Source organism: Clupea harengus, chromosome 18 (assembly GCF_900700415.2).
Source record: "Clupea harengus chromosome 18, Ch_v2.0.2, whole genome shotgun sequence".
Lineage (NCBI taxonomy): Eukaryota > Metazoa > Chordata > Actinopteri > Clupeiformes > Clupeidae > Clupea > Clupea harengus.
This window is the reverse complement of record NC_045169.1, coordinates 17,344,871-17,368,908: the sequence shown is the minus strand read 5'-3', so window position 1 is coordinate 17,368,908 and position 24,038 is coordinate 17,344,871.

Genomic DNA, 24,038 nt, shown 5'->3' with positions numbered 1-24,038 from the left:
GTAGCACGTCTGCCTACCTGTGCCATTGATGAAGGTGATGGTAATTGACAAATTTCCACTCAACGCTGCTCTGGTCAAGGTGGCTATAATCTGCCCGTCATTGGGGAATGTGGTGTTGAATGGCACGTTAATGTCTGTCATGTGAATAATTGATCCATTGCTGGTAAAGGGGGAAAGCAGCAACATAGCAAGATGAAACACTGATCAGCCAGACAGTATTTCTTAAAAAATGTCCCAGTGTAAACTGACAGACATAGCCATTTGCTTGCATCCATACACACACACACACACACACACACACACACACACACACACGCACACACACACAAAACTATATACAGTGGGGAAAATAAGTATTTGAACCCCTGCCAATTTCACAAGTTTGGCCACTTGCAAAGAAATGTGTGATCTATAATTGTAACAGTAGGGGTATTTTAACAGTGAGAAACAGAATATCAACACAAAAAATCCAGAAAACTGCATTTTATAACATTTATGACCTAATTTGCATTTGATGCAGAAAATAAGTATTTGAACCCCTAGCAAAACATGACTTAGTACTTGGTGGAATAGACCTTGTTGGCAAGCACAGACGTCAGACTTTTCTTGTAGTTGGTCACCAGGTTTACACACATCTCAGGAGGGATTTTGGTCAACTCCTCTTTGCAGATCCTCTCCAAATCCTTAATGTTGCGTTTTCAATGGGAGGGAATGAGGGAATGAGGTTCAAGCCCAAGATTCCACGTTACATGGCCCCATCCATTGTCCCCTCGATGCAGTGGGTCGTCCTGTACCCTTGGCAGAGAAACCGCCCCAAAGCATAATGTTTCCACCTCCATGATTGACGTTGGGGATGGTGTTCTTGGGGTCATATTCAGCATTCTTCCCCCTCCAAACGCGGCAAGTCGAGTTGATGCCAAAGAGCTTGATTTTGGTTTCATCTGACCACATCCTGTCTCCCAATCCTCCTTAGAATCATTCAAGTGTTCATTGGCAAACTTCAGACGGCCCTGTACATGTGCTTCCTTGAGCAGGGGGAACCTTGCGAGTGCTGCAGTACTTCAAACCATTACGGCGTAGTGTGTTGCCAATGGTTTTCTTGGTGACTGTGGTCCCAGCTGCCTTGAGATCATTCACAAGCTCCCCCTGTGTAGTTCTGGGGTTATTCTGCACCTTTCGGATGATCACCGATACCGCACAAGGGGATATCTTGCATGGAGCCCCAGACCTAGAGCGATTGACAGTTGTTTGGTGTTGCTTCCATTTACGAATAATCGCACCAATAGTTGTCTGCTTCTCACCAAGCTGCTTGCCAATGGTTTTGTAACCCATTCCAGCCTTGTGCAGGTCTACAATCTTATCTCTGACGTCCTTGGTCAACTCTTTGGTCTTGCCCATGGTGGTGAGGTTGAAGGTGTGAAGTATGATTCTTTGGACAGGTTTCTTTTATACACGTCACCAGTTGAGATCAGGTGTACCTTGTTAGGCCTAATGAGGACTAATCTGTGTGCTTCTTATATATTGACATAACTGGTCAATTCTTTCTGTTTGTTTGGGGGTTCAAATACTTATTTTCTGCATCAAATACAAATAAAGTCATAAATGTTATAAAATGCAGTTTTCTGGATTTGTTTGTTGATATTCTATTTCTCACTGTTAAAATACACCTACCATTACAATTATAGATCACACATTTCTTTGCAAGTGGCCAAACTTGCGAAATCGGCAGGGGTTCAAATACTTATTTTCCCCACTGTACATATGTTAATCTTTTACAGTATGTAGTTTGTTAGTCACCTGAAGCTTCTTGGTGTGAGGCTGATGAAATCTGGCTGGAAGTCTTCAAAGAAAAACGGCTCAAGCTAAGGTCAAAAGGACAGAAAACATGAGTGAAGGGACAAGGTCAATCATTTCACAGACACCAGCCAAAACTCGATAAGTGTAGACAGCTATACCTCGCTTTTGATGAGTGAGGATCTGGTACGGAAGGCGTCAGAAGTGGAAACCAAAAGATCAGCAGTAAACGTCTCATTGGTGCGGAACTGGGGGATGCCTGTTGAGTTAGGTGCACCTGAAAAAACACATACACACACACAGACCGGTTATGTTTTTGAAGAAGTACAATATAAGGCTTATCTTGATCAGGCAACAATCTGAACTGAATTTGAACTCAATTTATTAGTCATATTTATTCTTAAACACCACTAATCTTGCTAGAATATTTTCTTACTTGTCACAACTATGGAGTCCGCACGCACGTCCACATTAAAGCCTGAAGAGTTGTCATTCGTGGCGTTAACCAAGGTTTCCACTACTTCCGAGCTTTGAGGGAGAGGTTCAGTTGAAGTCTCATTGAACTCCAGGTCAAGATCTGTCTCAACGCTATCCATTCGGTTTCGAGAAACCTGCCTGTAAAAAGGTGAAAGCATTTGTCTCAGTCTCATCAAGTACCTTGCTCTTTCACTGTGGTTTAATTCAAGAGGTGGATTTACCTGAATGCTGTCACAATAGTCCGCAGAAAACGTAATCCAAAACGCCGTAGATAGACCACATCACACTGTTCACGAACAGAGAAAACAAAGAGACCTTTTAACGAAAGTTTTTTAAAAAGTGTTAGCCCCATTATCATGTGGGCTTCATTTGATATTATATTTGAATGTTTCTTCTTTCTTTTAACTTTGTTTACATGTGGCTACCATGTGCATGACATGACACTATAATTAATAGACATGATTTTTTTAAATCATTCTCACTTAATAATGCAACATATTGTTGTTTTCAGTGCACTACAAACTTGCAGTGTATGTATATTGTTTGATTTTATACTCTCTGTATCTTTTGTATTAGCTGCATATTGTCTGTTCTCTGTACTCCACCGATTGTGAGCCAAATTCCATACTTGGCCTTTAAAGTTGACACTGATTCTGACTGCGGGAGTACTTACTGCATTTTGAATCACTACTGCTTGTTCCTGGAACTCTTGGCTTTGTGGGTTGTTAAGAGCAGGCTGAAATACTATGACAATGACAACCTGGAGTACAATAACAGGAGCTGGTCGAGATGGTGGTCTTGTTGTGGTGGTAGTTGTAGTTGTTGTGGTAGGGGCTAGGGTAGTAGTTGTAGTTGTTGTTGTGGTAGGGGGTGGAGTAGTTGTAGTTGTTGTGGTATTGGCTGGGGTAGTAGTTGCAGCTGTTGTGGTATTGCCTGGGGTAGTAGTTGCAGCTGTTGTGGTATTGGCTGGGGTAGTAATTGCAGCTGTTGTGGTATTGGCTTGGGTAGTAGTTGCAGGTGTTGTGGTATTAGCTGGGGTAGTAATTGCAGCTGTTGTGGTATTGGCTGGGGTAGTAATTGCAGCTGTTGTGGTATTGGCTGGGGTAGTAATTGCAGCTATTGTGGTATTGGCTGGGTTAGTAATTGCAGCTGTTGTGGTATTGGCTGGGGTAGTAATTGCAGCTGTTGTGGTATTGGCTGGGGTAGTAATTGCAGCTATTGTGGTATTGGCTGGGTTAGAAGTTGCAGCTGTTGTGGTATTGGCTGGGGTAGTAATTGCAGCTGTTGTGGTATTGGCTGAGGTAGTAGTTGCAGCTGTTGTGGTATTGGCTGGAGTAGTAGTTGCATTAGGGGCTGGGGCAGCTGTTGTGTTAGGGGCTGGGGTAGTAGTTGCAGCTGTTGTGGTATTGGCTGGGGTAGTAGTTGCAGCTGTTGTGGTATTGGCTGGGTTAGAAGTTGCAGCTGTTGTGGTATTGGCTGGGGTAGTAGTTGCAGCTGTTGTGGTATTGGCTGGGGTAGTAGTTGCAGCTGTTGTGGTATTGGCTGGGGTAGTAGTTGCAGCTATTGTGGTATTGGCTGGGTTAGAAGTTGCAGCGCTTGTGGTATTGGCTGGGGTAGTAGTTGCAGCTGTTGTGGTATAGGCTGGAGTAGTAGTTGCAGCTGTTGTGGTATTGGTTGGGGTAGTAGTTGCAGCTGTTGTGGTATTGGCTGGAGTAGTTGCAGCTGTTGTTGTTATTTGAGGTCTGGCTACACCTGTGGTCAGATAGTAGCTTAGTATAACTCTTCATTAAGGTTAAAATACATCAAAAACATTGTAAGATATTTTGTATCTTCTCCTTGAATGTGAAAAACCTCTCAACACTGATACATGTCAGGATTCACCTCAACAGAGGAGATTATCCTTGTTAGAGATACATTTCTAAGCTATGTATTACCTGATTGGCCATTTAGTCCTAGAAATACATCTGGTAGTGTTGCTCCATTACTTCAACTACACTAACTATAACATTACCATATTGATCAACCCAAACAAACTGATATTGCTATTGCTGTTGAGGGCACACACTTATTGAACAGTTTCCCCTTCTATAATAAGGCCCTGTGTGGAGCTGTAACACATCTGCCTACCTGTGCCATTGATGAAGGTGATGGCAATTGACAAATTTCCACTCAACGCTGCTCTGGTCAAGGTGGCTATAATCTGCTTGTCATTGGGGAATGTGGTGTTGAATGGCACGGTAATGTCCGTCATGTGAATAATTGATCCATTGCTGGTAAAGAGGGAAAGCAGCAACATAGCAAGATGAAACACTGATCAGCCAAACAGTATTCCTTCAAATGTTTCCCAGTGTAAAGTGACAGACAAAGCAATTTGACTGCATGCATACACAAACACACACACACACAAAACTATATACAAATGTGATACTTTTTACAGTATGTAGTTTGTTAGTCACCTGAAGCTTGTTGGTGTGAGGCTGATGAAATCTGGTTGGAAGTCTTCAAAGAAAAACGGCTCAAGCTAGATAGGTGATAAAAAAAAGGTCAAAAGGACAGAAAACAAGAAAACAAGAGCTAAGTGACAAGTTCAATCATTTCACAGACACCAGCCAAAACTCGATAGGTGTAGGCAGCTATACCTCTCTTTTGATGAGTGAAGATCTGGTACGGAAGGCGTCGGAAGTGGAAACCAAAAGATCAGCCGTAAACGTGTCATTGGTGCGGAACTGGGGGATGCCTGTTGAGTTAGGTGCACCTGAAAAAACACATACACACACACAGACCGGTTATGTTTTTGAAGAAGTACAATATAAGGCTTATCTTGATCAGGCAACAATCTGAACTGAATTTGAACTCAATTTATTAGTCATATTTATTCTTAAACACCACTAATCTTGCTAGAATATTTTCTTACTTGTCACAACTATGGAGTCCGCACGCACGTCCACATTAAAGCCTGAAGAGTTGTCATTCGTGGCGTTAACCAAGGTTTCCACTACTTCCGAGCTTTGAGGGAGAGGTTCAGTTGAAGTCTCATTGAACTCCAGGTCAAGATCTGTCTCAACGCTATCCATTCGGTTTCGAGAAACCTGCCTGTAAAAAGGTGAAAGCATTTGTCTCAGTCTCATCAAGTACCTTGCTCTTTCACTGTGGTTTAATTCAAGAGGTGGATTTACCTGAATGCTGTCACAATAGTCCGCAGAAAACGTAATCCAAAACGCCGTAGATAGACCACATCACACTGTTCACGAACAGAGAAAACAAAGAGACCTTTTAACGAAAGTTTTTAAAAAGTGTTAGCCCCATTATCATGTGGGCTTCATTTGATATTATATTTGAATGTTTCTTCTTTCTTTTAACTTTGTTTACATGTGGCTACCATGTGCATGACATGACACTATAATTAATAGACATGATTTTTTAAAATCATTCTCACTTAATAATGCAACATATTGTTGTTTTCAGTGCACTACAAACTTGCAGTGTATGTATATTGTTTGATTTTATACTCTCTGTATCTTTTGTATTAGCTGCATATTGTCTGTTCTCTGTACTCCACCGATTGTGAGCCAAATTCCATACTTGGCCTTTAAAGTTGACACTGATTCTGACTGCGGGAGTACTTACTGCATTTTGAATCACTACTGCTTGTTCCTGGAACTCTTGGCTTTGTGGGTTGTTAAGAGCAGGCTGAAATACTATGACAATGACAACCTGGAGTACAATAACAGGAGCTGGTCGAGATGGTGGTCTTGTTGTGGTGGTAGTTGTAGTTGTTGTGGTAGGGGCTAGGGTAGTAGTTGTAGTTGTTGTTGTGGTAGGGGCTGGAGTAGTTGTAGTTGTTGTGGTATTGGCTGGGGTAGTAGTTGCAGCTGTTGTGGTATTGCCTGGGGTAGTAGTTGCAGCTGTTGCGGTATTGGCTGGGGTAGTAATTGCAGCTGTTGTGGTATTGGCTTGGGTAGTAATTGCAGGTGTTGTGGTATTAGCTGGGGTAGTAATTGCAGCTGTTGTGGTATTGGCTGGGGTAGTAATTGCAGCTGTTGTGGTATTGGCTGGGGTAGTAATTGCAGCTATTGTGGTATTGGCTGGGTTAGTAATTGCAGCTGTTGTGGTATTGGCTGGGGTAGTAATTGCAGCTGTTGTGGTATTGGCTGGGGTAGTAATTGCAGCTATTGTGGTATTGGCTGGGTTAGAAGTTGCAGCTGTTGTGGTATTGGCTGGGGTAGTAATTGCAGCTGTTGTGGTATTGGCTGGGGTAGTAGTTGCAGCTGTTGTGGTATTGGCTGGAGTAGTAGTTGCAGCTGTTGTGGTATTGGCTGCGGTAGTAGTTGCAGCTGTTGTGGTATTGGCTGGGGTAGTAGTTGCAGCTGTTGTGGTATTGGCTGGGGTAGTAGTTGCAGCTGTTGTGGTATTGGCTGGGGTAGTAGTTGCAGCTATTGTGGTATTGGCTGGGTTAGAAGTTGCAGCTGTTGTGGTATTGGCTAGGGTAGTAATTGCAGCTGTTGTGGTATTGGCTGGGGTAGTAATTGCAGCTATTGTGGTATTGGTTGGGGTAGTAGTTGCAGCTGTTGTGGTATTGGCTGCGGTAGTTGCAGCTGTTGTGGTATTGGCTGGGGTAGTTGCAGCTGTTGTGGTATTGGCTGGGGTAGTTGCAGCTGTTGTGGTATTGGCTGGGGTAGTAGTTGCAGCTGTTATGGTATTGGCTGGAGTAGTAGTTGCAGCTGTTGTGGTATTGGTTGGGGTAGTAGTTGCAGCTGTTGTGGTATTGGCTGGGGTAGTAGTTGCAGCTGTTGTGGTATTGGCTGGGGTAGTAGTTGCAGCTGTTGTGGTATTGGCTGGGGTAGTAGTTGCAGCTATTGTGGTATTGGCTGGGTTAGAAGTTGCAGCTGTTGTGGTATTGGCTGGGGTAGTAATTGCAGCTGTTGTGGTATTGGCTGGGGTAGTAATTGCAGCTATTGTGGTATTGGTTGGGGTAGTAGTTGCAGCTGTTGTGGTATTGGCTGCGGTAGTTGCAGCTGTTGTGGTATTGGCTGGGGTAGTTGCAGCTGTTGTGGTATTGGCTGGGGTAGTTGCAGCTGTTGTGGTATTGGCCGGGGTAGTAGTTGCAGCTGTTATGGTATTGGCTGGAGTAGTAGTTGCAGCTGTTGTGGTATTGGTTGGGGTAGTAGTTGCAGCTGTTGTGGTATTGGCTGGGGTAGTTGCAGCTGTTGTTGTTATTTGAGGTCTGGCTACACCTGTGGTCAGATAGTAGCTTAGTATAACTCTTCATTAAGGTTAAAATACATCAAAAACATTGTAAGATATTTTGTATCTTCTCCTTGAATGTGAAAAACCTCTCAACACTGATACATGTCAGGATTCACCACAACAGAGGAGATTATCATTGTTAGAGAAACATTTCTAAGCTATGTATTACCTGATTGGCCATTTAGTCCTAGAAATACATCTGGTAGTGTTGCTCCATTACTTCAACTACACTAACTATAACATTACCATATTGATCAACCCAAACAAACTGATATTGCTATTGCTGTTGAGGGCACACACTTATTGAACAGTTTCCCCTTCTATAATAAGGCCCTGTGTGGAGCTGTAACACATCTGCCTACCTGTGCCATTGATGAAGGTGATGGCAATTGACAAATTTCCACTCAACGCTGCTCTGGTCAAGGTGGCTATAATCTGCTTGTCATTGGGGAATGTGGTGTTGAATGGCACGGTAATGTCCGTCATGTGAATAATTGATCCATTGCTGGTAAAGAGGGAAAGCAGCAACATAGCAAGATGAAACACTGATCAGCCAAACAGTATTCCTTCAAATGTTTCCCAGTGTAAAGTGACAGACAAAGCAATTTGCCTGCATGTATACACAAACACACACACACACAAAACTATATACAAATGTGATACTTTTTACAGTATGTAGTTTGTTAGTCACCTGAAGCTTGTTGGTGTGAGGCTGATGAAATCTGGCTGGAAGTCTTCAAAGAAAAACGGCTCAAGCTAGATAGGTGATAAAAAAGGTCAAAAGGACAGAAAACAAGAGCTAAGTGACAAGTTCAATCATTTCAGACACCAGCCAAAACTCGATAGGTGTAGGCAGCTATACCTCTCTTTTGATGAGTGAAGATCTGGTACGGAAGGCGTCGGAAGTGGAAACCAAAAGATCAGCCGTAAACGTCTCATTGGTGCGGAACTGGGGGATGCCTGTTGAGTTAGGTGCACCTGAAAAAACACATACACACACACAGACCGGTTATGTTTTTGAAGAAGTACAATATAAGGCTTATCTTGATCAGGCAACAATCTGAACTGAATTTGAACTCAATTTATTAGTCATATTTATTCTTAAACACCACTAATCTTGCTAGAATATTTTCTTACTTGTCACAACTATGGAGTCCGCACGCACGTCCACATTAAAGCCTGAAGAGTTGTCATTCGTGGCGTTAACCAAGGTTTCCACTACTTCCGAGCTTTGAGGGAGAGGTTCAGTTGAAGTGTCATTGAACTCCAGGTCAAGATCTGTCTCAACGCTATCCATTCGGTTTCGAGAAACCTGCCTGTAAAAAGGTGAAAGCATTTGTCTCAGTCTCATCAAGTACCTTGCTATTTCACTGTGGTTTAATTCAAGCGGTGGATTTACCTGAATGCTGTCACAATAGTCCGCAGAAAACGTAATCCAAAACGCCGTAGATAGACCACATCACACTGTTCACGAACAGAGAAAACAAAGAGGCCTTTTAACGAAAGTTTTTAAAAAGTGTTAGCCCCATTATCATGTGGGCTACATTTGATACTATATTTGAATGTTTCTTCTTTCTTTTAACTTTGTTTACATGTGGCTAACTGAGCATGACATGACACTATAATTAATAGACATGATTTTTTTAAATCATTCTCACTTAATAATGCAACATATTGTTGTTTTCAGTGCACTACAAACTTGCAGTGTATGTATATTGTTTGATTTTATACTCTCTGTATCTTTTGTATTAGCTGCATATTGTCTGTTCTCTGTACTCCACCGATTGTGAGCCAAATTCCATACTTGGCCTTTAAAGTTGACACTGATTCTGACTGCGGGAGTACTTACTGCATTTTGAATCAGTACTGCTTGTTGCTGGAACTCTGGGCTTTGTGAGTTGGTAAGAGCAGGCTGAAATACTATGACAATGACAACCTGGAGTACAATAACAGGAGCTGGTCGAGATGGTGGTCTTGTTGTGGTAGTAGTTGTAGTTGTTGTTGTGGTAGGGGCTGCAGTAGTTGTAGTTGTGGTAGGGGCTGGAGTAGTTGTAGTTGTTGTGGTATTGGCTGGGGTAGTAGTTGCAGCTGTTGTGGTATTGGCTGGGGTAGAAGTTGCAGCTGTTGTGGTATTGTCTGGGGTAGAAGTTGCAGCTATTGTGGTATTGGCTGGGGTAGAAGTTGCAGCTGTTGTGGTATTGGCTGGGTTAGTAATTGCAGCTGTTGTGGTATTGGCTGGGGTAGTTGCAGCTATTGTGGTAATAGCTGGGATATTAATTGCAGCTGTTGTGGTATTAGCTGGGGTAGTAGTTGCAGCTGTTGTGGTATTGGCTGGGGTAGGAATTGCAGATATTGTGGTATTGGCTTGGGTAGTTGCAGCTGTTGTGGTATTGGCTGGGGTAGTTGCAGCTGTTGTGGTATTGGCTGGGGTAGGAATTGCAGATATTGTGGTATTGGCTTGGGTAGTTGCAGCTGTTGTGGTATTGGCTGGGGTAGTTGCAGCTGTTGTGGTATTGGCTGGGGTAGTTGCAGCTGTTGTGGTATTGCCTGGGGTAGTTGCAGCTGTTGTGGTATTGGCCGGGGTAGTTGCAGCTGTTGTGGTATTGGCTGGGGTAGTTGCAGCTGATGTGGTATTGGCTGGGGTAGTTGCAGCTGTTGTGGTATTGGCTGGGGTAATAGTCGCAGCTGTTGTGGTATTGGCTGGGGTAGAAGTTGCAGCTGTTGTGGTATTGTCTGGGGTAGAAGTTGCAGCTATTGTGGTATTGGCTGGGGTAGAAGTTGCAGCTGTTGTGGTATTGGCTGGGTTAGTAATTGCAGCTGTTGTGGTATTGGCTGGGGTAGTTGCAGCTATTGTGGTAATAGCTGGGATATTAATTGCAGCTGTTGTGGTATTAGCTGGGGTAGTAGTTGCAGCTGTTGTGGTATTGGCTGGGTTAGGAATTGCAGCTATTGTGGTATTGGCTTGGGTAGAGGTTGCAGCTGTTGTGGTATTGGCTGGGGTAGTAATTGCAGCTATTGTGGTATTGGTTGGGGTAGTAGTTGCAGCTGTTGTGGTATTGGCTGCGGTAGTTGCAGCTGTTGTGGTATTGGCTGGGGTAGTTGCAGCTGTTGTGGTATTGGCTGGGGTAGTTGCAGCTGTTGTGGTATTGGCTGGGGTAGTAGTTGCAGCTGTTATGGTATTGGCTGGAGTAGTAGTTGCAGCTGTTGTGGTATTGGTTGGGGTAGTAGTTGCAGCTGTTGTGGTATTGGCTGGGGTAGTAGTTGCAGCTGTTGTGGTATTGGCTGGGGTAGTAGTTGCAGCTGTTGTGGTATTGGCTGGGGTAGTAGTTGCAGCTATTGTGGTATTGGCTGGGTTAGAAGTTGCAGCTGTTGTGGTATTGGCTGGGGTAGTAATTGCAGCTGTTGTGGTATTGGCTGGGGTAGTAATTGCAGCTATTGTGGTATTGGTTGGGGTAGTAGTTGCAGCTGTTGTGGTATTGGCTGCGGTAGTTGCAGCTGTTGTGGTATTGGCTGGGGTAGTTGCAGCTGTTGTGGTATTGGCTGGGGTAGTTGCAGCTGTTGTGGTATTGGCCGGGGTAGTAGTTGCAGCTGTTATGGTATTGGCTGGAGTAGTAGTTGCAGCTGTTGTGGTATTGGTTGGGGTAGTAGTTGCAGCTGTTGTGGTATTGGCTGGGGTAGTTGCAGCTGTTGTTGTTATTTGAGGTCTGGCTACACCTGTGGTCAGATAGTAGCTTAGTATAACTCTTCATTAAGGTTAAAATACATCAAAAACATTGTAAGATATTTTGTATCTTCTCCTTGAATGTGAAAAACCTCTCAACACTGATACATGTCAGGATTCACCACAACAGAGGAGATTATTATTGTTAGAGAAACATTTCTAAGCTATGTATTACCTGATTGGCCATTTAGTCCTAGAAATACATCTGGTAGTGTTGCTCCATTACTTCAACTACACTAACTATAACATTACCATATTGATCAACCCAAACAAACTGATATTGCTATTGCTGTTGAGGGCACACACTTATTGAACAGTTTCCCCTTCTATAATAAGGCCCTGTGTGGAGCTGTAACACATCTGCCTACCTGTGCCATTGATGAAGGTGATGGCAATTGACAAATTTCCACTCAACGCTGCTCTGGTCAAGGTGGCTATAATCTGCTTGTCATTGGGGAATGTGGTGTTGAATGGCACGGTAATGTCCGTCATGTGAATAATTGATCCATTGCTGGTAAAGAGGGAAAGCAGCAACATAGCAAGATGAAACACTGATCAGCCAAACAGTATTCCTTCAAATGTTTCCCAGTGTAAAGTGACAGACAAAGCAATTTGCCTGCATGTATACACAAACACACACACACACAAAACTATATACAAATGTGATACTTTTTACAGTATGTAGTTTGTTAGTCACCTGAAGCTTGTTGGTGTGAGGCTGATGAAATCTGGCTGGAAGTCTTCAAAGAAAAACGGCTCAAGCTAGATAGGTGATAAAAAAGGTCAAAAGGACAGAAAACAAGAGCTAAGTGACAAGTTCAATCATTTCAGACACCAGCCAAAACTCGATAGGTGTAGGCAGCTATACCTCTCTTTTGATGAGTGAAGATCTGGTACGGAAGGCGTCGGAAGTGGAAACCAAAAGATCAGCCGTAAACGTCTCATTGGTGCGGAACTGGGGGATGCCTGTTGAGTTAGGTGCACCTGAAAAAACACATACACACACACAGACCGGTTATGTTTTTGAAGAAGTACAATATAAGGCTTATCTTGATCAGGCAACAATCTGAACTGAATTTGAACTCAATTTATTAGTCATATTTATTCTTAAACACCACTAATCTTGCTAGAATATTTTCTTACTTGTCACAACTATGGAGTCCGCACGCACGTCCACATTAAAGCCTGAAGAGTTGTCATTCGTGGCGTTAACCAAGGTTTCCACTACTTCCGAGCTTTGAGGGAGAGGTTCAGTTGAAGTGTCATTGAACTCCAGGTCAAGATCTGTCTCAACGCTATCCATTCGGTTTCGAGAAACCTGCCTGTAAAAAGGTGAAAGCATTTGTCTCAGTCTCATCAAGTACCTTGCTATTTCACTGTGGTTTAATTCAAGAGGTGGATTTACCTGAATGCTGTCACAATAGTCCGCAGAAAACGTAATCCAAAACGCCGTAGATAGACCACATCACACTGTTCACGAACAGAGAAAACAAAGAGGCCTTTTAACGAAAGTTTTTAAAAAGTGTTAGCCCCATTATCATGTGGGCTACATTTGATACTATATTTGAATGTTTCTTCTTTCTTTTAACTTTGTTTACATGTGGCTAACTGAGCATGACATGACACTATAATTAATAGACATGATTTTTTTAAATCATTCTCACTTAATAATGCAACATATTGTTGTTTTCAGTGCACTACAAACTTGCAGTGTATGTATATTGTTTGATTTTATACTCTCTGTATCTTTTGTATTAGCTGCATATTGTCTGTTCTCTGTACTCCACCGATTGTGAGCCAAATTCCATACTTGGCCTTTAAAGTTGACACTGATTCTGACTGCGGGAGTACTTACTGCATTTTGAATCAGTACTGCTTGTTGCTGGAACTCTGGGCTTTGTGAGTTGGTAAGAGCAGGCTGAAATACTATGACAATGACAACCTGGAGTACAATAACAGGAGCTGGTCGAGATGGTGGTCTTGTTTTGGTAGTAGTTGTAGTTGTTGTTGTGGTAGGGGCTGCAGTAGTTGTAGTTGTGGTAGGGGCTGGAGTAGTTGTAGTTGTTGTGGTATTGGCTGGGGTAGTAGTTGCAGCTGTTGTGGTATTGGCTGGGGTAGAAGTTGCAGCTGTTGTGGTATTGTCTGGGGTAGAAGTTGCAGCTATTGTGGTATTGGCTGGGGTAGAAGTTGCAGCTGTTGTGGTATTGGCTGGGTTAGTAATTGCAGCTGTTGTGGTATTGGCTGGGGTAGTTGCAGCTATTGTGGTAATAGCTGGGATATTAATTGCAGCTGTTGTGGTATTAGCTGGGGTAGTAGTTGCAGCTGTTGTGGTATTGGCTGGGGTAGGAATTGCAGATATTGTGGTATTGGCTTGGGTAGTTGCAGCTGTTGTGGTATTGGCTGGGGTAGTTGCAGCTGTTGTGGTATTGGCTGGGGTAGGAATTGCAGATATTGTGGTATTGGCTTGGGTAGTTGCAGCTGTTGTGGTATTGGCTGGGGTAGTTGCAGCTGTTGTCGGTATTTGGCTGGGGTAGTTGCAGCTGTTGTGGTATTGCCTGGGGTAGTTGCAGCTGTTGTGGTATTGGCCGGGGTAGTTGCAGCTGTTGTGGTATTGGCTGGGGTAGTTGCAGCTGATGTGGTATTGGCTGGGGTAGTTGCAGCTGTTGTGGTATTGGCTGGGGTAATAGTCGCAGCTGTTGTGGTATTGGCTGGGGTAGAAGTTGCAGCTGTTGTGGTATTGTCTGGGGTAGAAGTTGCAGCTATTGTGGTATTGGCTGGGGTAGAAGTTGCAGCTGTTGTGGTATTGGCTGGGTTAGTAATTGCAGCTGTTGTGGTATTGGCTGGGGTAGTTGCAGCTATTGTGGTAATAGCTGGGATATTAATTGCAGCTGTTGTGGTATTAGCTGGGGTAGTAGTTGCAGCTGTTGTGGTATTGGCTGGGTTAGGAATTGCAGCTATTGTGGTATTGGCTTGGGTAGAGGTTGCAGCTGTTGTGGTATTGGCTGGGGTAGGAATTGCAGATATTGTGGTATTGGCTGGGTTAGAAGTTGCAGCTGTTGTGGTATTGGCTGGGGTAGTAGTTGCAGCTGTTGTGGTATTGGCTGGGGTAGTTGCAGCTGTTGTGGTATTGGCTGGGGTAGTTGCAGCTGTTGTGGTATTGCCTGGGGTAGTTGCAGCTGTTGTGGTATTGGCCGGGGTAGTTGCAGCTGTTGTGGTATTGGCTGGGGTAGTTGCAGCTGATGTGGTATTGGCTGGGGTAGTTGCAGCTGTTGTGGTATTGGCTGGGGTAATAGTCGCAGCTGTTGTGGTATTGGCTGGGGTAGAAGTTGCAGCTGTTGTGGTATTGTCTGGGGTAGAAGTTGCAGCTATTGTGGTATTGGCTGGGGTAGAAGTTGCAGCTGTTGTGGTATTGGCTGGGTTAGTAATTGCAGCTGTTGTGGTATTGGCTGGGGTAGTTGCAGCTATTGTGGTAATAGCTGGGATATTAATTGCAGCTATTTTGGTATTGGCTTGGGTAGAGGTTGCAGCTGTTGTGGTATTGGCTGGGGTAGGAATTGCAGATATTGTGGTATTGGCTGGGTTAGAAGTTGCAGCTGTTGTGGTATTGGCTGGGGTAGTAGTTGCAGCTGTTGTGGTATTGGCTGGGGTAGTTGCAGCTGTTGTGGTATTGCCTGGGGTAGTTGCAGCTGTTGTGGTATTGGCCGGGGTAGTTGCAGCTGTTGTGGTATTGGCTGGGGTAGTTGCAGCTGATGTGGTATTGGCTGGGGTAGATGCAGCTGTTGTGGTATTGGCTGGGGTAATAGTCGCAGCTGTTGTGGTATTGGCTGGGGTAGTAGTTGCAGCTGTTGTTGTATTGGCTGGAGTAGTAGTTGCAGCTGTTGTGGTAGGGGCTGGGGTAGTAACAGCTGTTGTGGTATTGGCTGGGGTAGTTGCAGCTGATATTGTAGGGGCTGGGGTAGATACAGCTGTTGTGGTAGGGGCTGGGGTAGTAGTTGCAGCTGTTGTGATACTGGCTGGGGTAGTTGCAGCTGTTGTGGTAGGGGCTGGGGTAGTAGCAGCTGTTGTGGTATTGGCTGGGGTAGTTGCAGCTGTTGTGGTATTGGCTGGGGTAGTTGCAGCTGTTGTTGGTATTTGGTTTGTGGTTACACCTGTGGTCAGATAGTAGCTTAGTATAACTCTTCATTAAGGTTAAAATATATCAAAAACATTGTAACATATTTTTTATCCTCTTGAATATGAAAAACCTCTCAACACTAATACATGTCAGCATTCACCTCAACAGAGGAGATAATCATTTTTAGAGATACATTTGTAAGCTATATATTACCTGATTGGCCATTTAGTCCTAGAAATACAACTGATAGTGTTGCTCCATTACTTCAACTACACTAACTATAACATTACCATCTTGATCAACCCAAACAAACTGATATTGCTATTGCTGTTGAGGGCACACTCGTATTGAACCGTTTCCCCCTTTTATAATAAGGCCCTGTGTGGAGCTGTAACACATCTGCCTACCTGTGCCATTGATGAAGGTGATGGCAATTGACAAATTTCCACTCAACGCTGCTCTGGTCAGGGTGGCTATAAATTGCTCGTCATTGGGAAATGTGGTGTTGAATGGCACGGTAATGTCTATCATGTGAATAATTGATCCATTGCTGGTAAAGGGGGAAAGCAGAAACATAGCAAGATGAAACACTGATCATCCAGACAGTACTCCTTCAAGTTTCCCAGTGTAAAGTGACAGACAAAGCTATTTGCCTGCATGCATACACAAACACACACACATACACACACACACACACACACAAAACTATATACAAATGTGATACTTTTTACAGTATGTAGTTTGTTAGTCACCTGAAGCTTATTGGTGTGAGGCTGATAAAATCTGGCTGGAAGTCTTCAAAGAAAAACGGCTCAAGCTAGATGGGTGATAAAAAAGGTCATAAGGACAGAAAACAAGAGTAAAGTGACAAGGTCTATAATTACACAAACACCAGCCAAAACTCGATTAGGCAGCTATACCTCTCTCTTGATGAGTGAGGATCTGTTACGGAAGGCGTCGGACGTGGAAACCAAAAGATCAGCAGTAAACATCTCATTGGTGCGGAACTGGGGGATGCTTGTTGAGCGAGGTGCACCTGGAAAACAACATACACACACAGACTTACATTTTTGAAGAAGTAAAATATAATCCTTATTCTTCATCAAACGCCATTCTGAACTGAATTTGAACTCAATTTATTAGTCATATTTATTCCTAAACCCCACTGATCTAACGCAACTAATCTTGCTAGAATATTTTCTTACTGGGGGCTGGGGTAGTTGTAGCTGTAAAGGTTGGGGTAGTTGCAGCTGTTGTTGTAGGGGCTGGGGTAGTTGCAGCTGTTGTTGTAGGGGCTGGGGTAGTAGTTGCAGCTGTTGTGATAGGGTCTGGGGTAGTTGCAGCTGATGTGATGGGGGCTGGGGTAGATACAGCTGATGTGGTAGGGGCTGGGGTAGTTGCAGCTGTTGTGATAGGGGCTGGGGTAGTTGCAGCTGTAGGGGCTGGGGTAGTTGCAGCTGTTGTGGTAGGGGCTGGGGTAGTTGTAGCTGTTGTGGTAGGGGCTGGGGTAGTTGCAGCTGTTGGGGTAGAGGCTGGGATAGTTTCGGCAACTGGAATCAAACATTGATTTCAGTAAATCTGTGCTGACAATGCTCTTCTTAAAACAAATACATGTTTGAATAAGTATGGAAATATTTGCTTCCTTACTTTCAGATGTTCCTGAACCTTCATCTCCATCTGGAGATGTTCCTGAACCAATTTCTGAAGTAGTTGCAGCGGTTGTGGTAGGGGCTGGGGTAGTTGCAACAGCGGAATCAAAGGTAATTTTCAGTAAATCTGTGCTGACAATGCTCTTCTTAAAACAAACACATGTTTGAATACATGTATGGAAATATTTGCTTGCTTACTTTCAGATGTTCCTGAACCTTCATCTCCATCTGGAGATGTTCCTGAACCAATTTCTGAAGTAGTTGCAGCGGTTGTGGTTGGGGCTGGGGTAGTTGCAACAGCGGAATCAAAGGTAATTTTCAGTAAATCTGTGCTGACAATGCTCTTCTTAAAACAAACACATGTTTGAATACATGTATGGAAATATTTGATTGCTTACTTTCAGATGTTCCTGAACCTTCATCTCCATCTGGAGATGTTCCTGAACCAATTTCTGAAGTAGTTACAGCGGTTGTGGAAGGGGCTGGGGTAGTTGCAACAGCAGAATCAAAGGTTATTTTCAGTAAATCTGTGCTGACAATGCTCTCCTTAAAACAAACATGTTTGAATACGTGTATGGAAATAGTTGCTTGCTTACATTCAAATATTCCTGATCCTTCCCGTCTGACTCGTTTAAGCAATGGCCCTCTTAAAGCTTCAGTCTTCTTCTTGACAGATATCTCTTTGGGATTGGCAGGCAATCCACTTTTGGGGCCAGAATTGTCCACTGGAGCAACCAACATGAATTCGGAATCCTCTTCAAAAAGGCCATCATCTGCTCGAGCATTGGCCTCGGTCTGAGAGTCGCTATCCTTCAGCAGGAGGTGTGATCTCACAAGGGTGCTGTTGAACTCAATGTTATCGAATTGTCTTGGGAAAGCCTTGGTGGAAATGCACAAGAGCAGATCGAAGAGGCCTGTGCAGGAGAGAGTTAATGAGAAGAAGCAATTGGTTGGAAATATTGTTCATTTAAATTAGGATCAAATGGTGCCCTTTCCCATGTTGGTGATGCAGGAGTCAACTGATTCCTTGAGCCTTTCTTTACATTTTTGCCAATTTTCAGAACAAGAGAGCGATTTATAGTTATAGAGGACCTGCCATATAAATATAGCCAGACAAATCACATAATTAGTTTTTTCTGTGCCAAATTTCAGATGCTTCTAGCCAGAACAGTTAACACACTAAACACTAAACACATTGAGACCACATTTCATACATCAAACACTGAGATTTAACCAGCACTGCTACATTACAGATTGTCACGGAACGTAGGGCTAAGATGGGTTTTTTTTCGGGTAAAGCAGAGTTTATTGATGGATACAGCCGGGGAACAGAGGAATAGAACACAAACAGGGTGGATTAACAAGCAAAGGGGAAAGCACAGAAGGATGACTAGACTTAAAACTATCTCTAGACAAGAACGTAGAAAAACCAAATTACAGAGTCTCACTCTGGAAAACTAACACTAGAACAGACAAACGGGGTGACGAACACAGCGTCTAACGCTGGGGAACACAAACAGTGAGAAACTAAGAAACTAACAGGTGATACTAAACTAACACAAAGAACTAAAACTGGGGACAGAAACTAAAGAGCCAACAAACAGAGTCTAAAGGCTTTTTTGTGCTACTCCGTTTTCACGGACGGACACACAAAGGGAACGCCCTCTCCGACGTGGAACGCCCTCTCCGAGCACCTCGGAGAGGCCGACTTGCACCTCCTGATTTTTCTGACTATCAGTCCGAATGTCGGATAGCCTTCGGATAGCCCTTGGCTGTGATTGGTCTGCTAACGACATAATTTCCGGACGACATCATTTCCGGAATCTCACATTTCCTGTTTCATTCCCTATCTGTTCCTATTCTGTTAAGCACCTTGCACACTGCCCCAACAAACGCCAACAAACGCCAACAAACACCAACAGTTGGGTCAGTGTGTACCAACAGTTTGTGTTTGTTGGTCATTGTCGGGTACTGTTTGAAGAGTTCAACATGTTCAGTCGGATCTGATAAAGTTGCAGAATGTCTGACCAATATAGAGCGATTTCCAACGAACTCCAACATTCTGACAGCTCGTTACCTTGTCAACTAGGCTCAACTCGTGGGCATAACATCCTTGAGCTCTCTTGGATGTCGTAGTTATGTCGGTTATCGACCAGTTTAAAAAAATAACAGTATCCTAAGTCTATTTATAGATTAACGTTATGTATTAGCTTACCCAAACAAACGGTTTTCGAGACAGATATTTGTCTATTTTAACTTGTACGACTCGTTTAACAATGCAAGAAAACGTGTCTCTAAATGTTAATATTAATGTTTACGGTGACACGTTACATGAGTACGTTTGCGCTTATGTTAGTTATTATATATGTCTGTTGGGGTGCCCAAATGTATGTACCTGTCTAATTTTGTTATGATGCATATGACATATTTTCTGTTTATCCAATAAACCTTATTTCACTGCTGAAATATTACTTTGTCCATGAAGTATTATATATATAACAAAGAAGTTGCTGATCCAAACGCCCAACAATTTATAAATAAAAATAATGGAAATTATCAGGGGTGTCCAAACTTTTTCAAACGACTGTATACCGGTCTATGTTCTATACAAATGACTTGTTTTCCAAATTTGTTTTGACAAGCAAGCGTTAATCTAACTAGTGTTATTTTTGTTTGATGTGGGTATTTTGGGCTTTTCTTTGAGCTGATTCAGTTGTAGGTGCAGTCTATTCACTTAAACATGCAAAAACAAACGTTGAATAAGTAGCTAGCTAGCTGAAAAAAGTCACTTACTGTCTGAGCAGTGTGGAGCTGGCAGTTGGTTTACTGAACATTCTAAAGACAGTCACCTGCCAAGTATCAATTACTGCCAACTTTAGAATGTTGGAATTTGTTAGCGTTTGTTGGGGCAGTGTACAAGCTGCTTTAGTTTCCGGGAGGAGGTAAATAAACAATCAATGACTTCCACACACAAAGACGTCATGGGGTAGGCTTCTCTAAGGTCATCTTCGAACAAAAAAACGTTGCTCCACCTACTGTTCTGGCGGTGAATTGTTTCAGCACCCACAGCCTTCGGAGAACCATAAATGAAAAAGAGTCTGTGGAATCCGTCCGTCCGTCTGTCCGTAACGGAGTCGTATAAGTATTTTTCAGCCTTAACTCTAACAGCCTAACCTAATGTGCGCGAGGGCACAGAACAGAAATACTCAGCTCACAGTCGGACAAGAAAGTCATGATAGAACTGGGGTTGTATGCACTCTGGGTAATGTAGTCCTGGAAGCTTGGAGGCACGAAACTGGCAAACGTGGAAGACAGCGGACAGGGAGCTTGCTGGGATGGAAGCCAGCGAACAAAGGTAATCCAAGGTGCAGATAGACAGCAGACAGAATCCTGTGAAACACGGCTGGGTTTGCGGAGCTGGTCGTCTCGGGCGGTAGTGTCGTCCATTTAGCGACGAGACCAGACATGGAGTGAGTGAAGGGTATATGTAGGGAGTGAAACAGGTGTGTGTGATTGTGTGATTGGGGGCCTGAATGCAGTGCAGCTGGAACGGTGAACAAGACTGATGACATGCAGTTGGGAGTGTGAGTGAGAGTGACGGCTGACTCGGAATGCGTTGATGGGGTGATGTCATCCGTTGCCGAACTGACTTGTGGCCCCGTTGGGTGTCGTTGCGTTGCGTTACATGCATTGCGTTACATGTGTTGCGTTACATGTGTTGCGTTACATGCGTTGCGTTGCGTTACATGCATTGCGTTACATGTGTTGCGTTACATGCGTTGCGTTGCATGCGTTGTGTTGCATGCGTTACATGTGTTGCGTTGCATGCGTTGCGTTGCATGTGTTGCGTTGCATGCGTTGCTTGCGGCAAGAGTTGAATTTTTTTTTACTTTTCGAGAGGCAACGCATGCGTCAGCCAATCTAATCGCCTTTCATGCCAATACGACAGCACAGGCTCTAGCCAATCAGATCGTGTTTATGGTCACGTCTCAAGAGCGCGAAGTAAAAAAAAAAAAAGATGGTGGACCAAACTCCGTAGATGGTCTTATATGTAGGGATGGGTATCGTTTGGGTTTTTTCCGATACCGGTGCCTAACCGATACTTTTAAAACGATACCGGTGCCTAAACGGTGCCTGAACCGATACTTTTTTTTTTTTAAATAGCACAAAACGACGATTGACGACATTAAAGAAAGGCTTTTTTATTGCCAAGGCACATTTTTTTCTTCAAATTGAACAATATATTAACTGTTTAAGGTATACTATAGTATAAATAAATACAATTATAAATCTTGTTATTTGAACCCACTGGGTACGTGAATTAGTACTGCCCCTTTAAGAGACTAGGTTTAGGGTTGCTGGCGTCTCCGTTTAGTCTTCAGTCTACGGTGCTGATCTGCCTTTGACTCTTGCCTTGTCTTCCCCCTTTACACACAATTTTTGTGTTGCATTTGCTGCACGTCGCGTTGTTTGAATCTTTTTGTGAGAAATACAGCCACACTTTTGTTAGTTTACCTTTCGGCACTTTCTCTGTTAAATTGATGGCTAGCTCCGTTTGTGCTTGCTCTTTGAAATGCTGCCTGCTCTTCGCTGTCAAGACTGTTGCTATGTAATCACAATGAGAGTGAGCGACACAGGCCAAAGTTTACATTGATGGGGCAGTTTTATATGTGCCCCACGAAATCTGCCGAGCAAACCAAAAAAGTATTCATACAGATCTTACTCAGACAGAGTAAGTGACAGAGTCGTGGCTACGGCCGAACACCACCCGTGGAAATATCCCTTACCTACCCCACTCGCACTCGTACTATATTGCTTAATTAGCTATCACTAGTTCTGTACTGTTTTGGAACCAGCCTCCGTGTTTCATGTTGCAGCCTGAAATAATTCCTGTTGATAAGACAACTTTTTACGTAAGTTTTGTTCATTTAGCTGCATGATTTGTTGCTGTTATTTATTTCAATCGGCTCAGGCACCAAAAGGAAGCACCGAAATCTGCGTTGCATTTCGGTCCGGTTCTCGGTACCCAACCCTACTTATATGTACCTACAAGTTGTTTGTTTGACCTTTTTTTGCTTAGATTTTTTAAAAGTTGCTGTTAAATGGTCAATGTACAATGAGGATTTGCGAGGTGTCTGAGCCACCTATCTAATGTTAGCATGCTACTACCCACAAGGTAAACAGCTTGCTAGCGACTTGATTGGTTTGTTGACCTGTCAATCCCACTATAACGTCTCTGTTATCAACACAACCCCATGCACCAGACTCCTCCTCCGTCATCTGTTGGATCAACGCATTGCAAAAGAACAGTGTGAGTGTGCCGTTAATGTGCTGAAGGGGCTGTGGCCGGAGCGGAGCTCAGCAGAGACGTGACACAGATACCCAAATGTGCAACTGGGCAAATGTGCAAATGTGCAACTGGGTGCTCAGCTTACTTACTTACCGCCCCCAGGTGGTGAGAGTGGAGGGTGGTGTAACCTCTGGGCCGCTGATATCGATATTTCCCGGCATGACCTCACTCTCGGTTAGCAAGTAGTTATTATTATGCTGCTCGTTTGAATGTTCCAAAAAGTTTTGTGCTTCCAATTCATGTCTTTCATATCATTCCGCAAGTAGTCCGGTCATGTAACGTAAGGGAAAGTCATTATCACTTTAAGTCAGCAAGTAGCGGGTTGCTATTCCCGTCTCTGCTGCGCGTCAGGGTCCTGTTTGTGCCGTCGGGATTTATTTTTCAATATTAAAAATAAATAAATTGAATTTATTTTTCAATTTATTTTTATAAATCCCTTCAGGACGAAACAACACCCCTCCGCTGCGCGTCGGGGTGCTGTTCGCCCCGTCGGGATTTATTTTTGGATAATGACCTCCGGACAATACATTATCCCTTACTTACTATACGGCTCCTCAGAATGTTGCAAAAGGTTCCATTGATTTGAATGGGCCACTCCAACGTCCAGAGGTCTGATATTTCTTTATACTGACCGCTGCAAAAAATGAATGACCACTGCCATTGGCAACGGGTTTTGTGCTTCAAATTCACATCTTTCATAGCATTCCGCAAGTAGCTGGTTTACTTATCATAACGGAAATTCATTGTAACTTAAGATCAGCAAGTAATGGGTTGCTCTTATCCATCTCCGCTGTGCATCGGGGTCCTGTTCGTCCCGTCAGGAATTATTTTCCGATACTGACTATACATTAGCCCTTACTTATTTTTTTTTCCTCTAATGCAATAACAAATAATGTTTTTTTGTCTGGTCCAACTCACCATACATCACCACCATCACAGTAATCACCACCATCACTTTTTGCCACATTTTATTACTTGGAAGATCTGTGAAAAAAAATGCACACACACACACATACAGGTGTTATTTCGTAACGTATTTTTCTCCTCCACCTGCTTATAAGCTTCACATAACATGCTCTCAGAAGTAGCCACCTAAGCTCTCTGTCGCAGCTTTCTAGCTAAAATCAGATGTGAGGGCCAAACGAACCACACACACATACAGTTTTCTAGGTTAAAAACAAGTTATCTTGTTCTACGAAATTTCTGAAAACATCTTAAAGCAATGTCCAATGGTCCAGCAGCTGTTTATACATTAGCAGGAGCAGCATCACATCGTGTATGGCCAATGTGTTCATTTTGATTTAAAATAGTCAAATAATATTACCATGCAGTGTATGAGAGTATTACATCGACCACACAAAGGCTATCGCAGTTAGTCTTTATGTCAGTGTGATATGTATTCACAATACATTTGGGATAATACATTTGATTTTATTTCTTTGGTTCCTCTTAACTAACTAAACTAACTAAAAAGTGCCAATTTTCCTTCACATATTTATTTATCTAGTACTACAACTCAGTAAGCATCTCAGGTAAGTCAGACAAATTAAGTTTGGCAGAAAATCAATTGTGAACTTGATGTGATGTGTACATTTTAATTAATGCATAGCAACACATAAGCCTGCTTCTTGGCATTCAATCGATATGACACTTTTGCACGAAGATAAAAAAAAAACACATTAATAG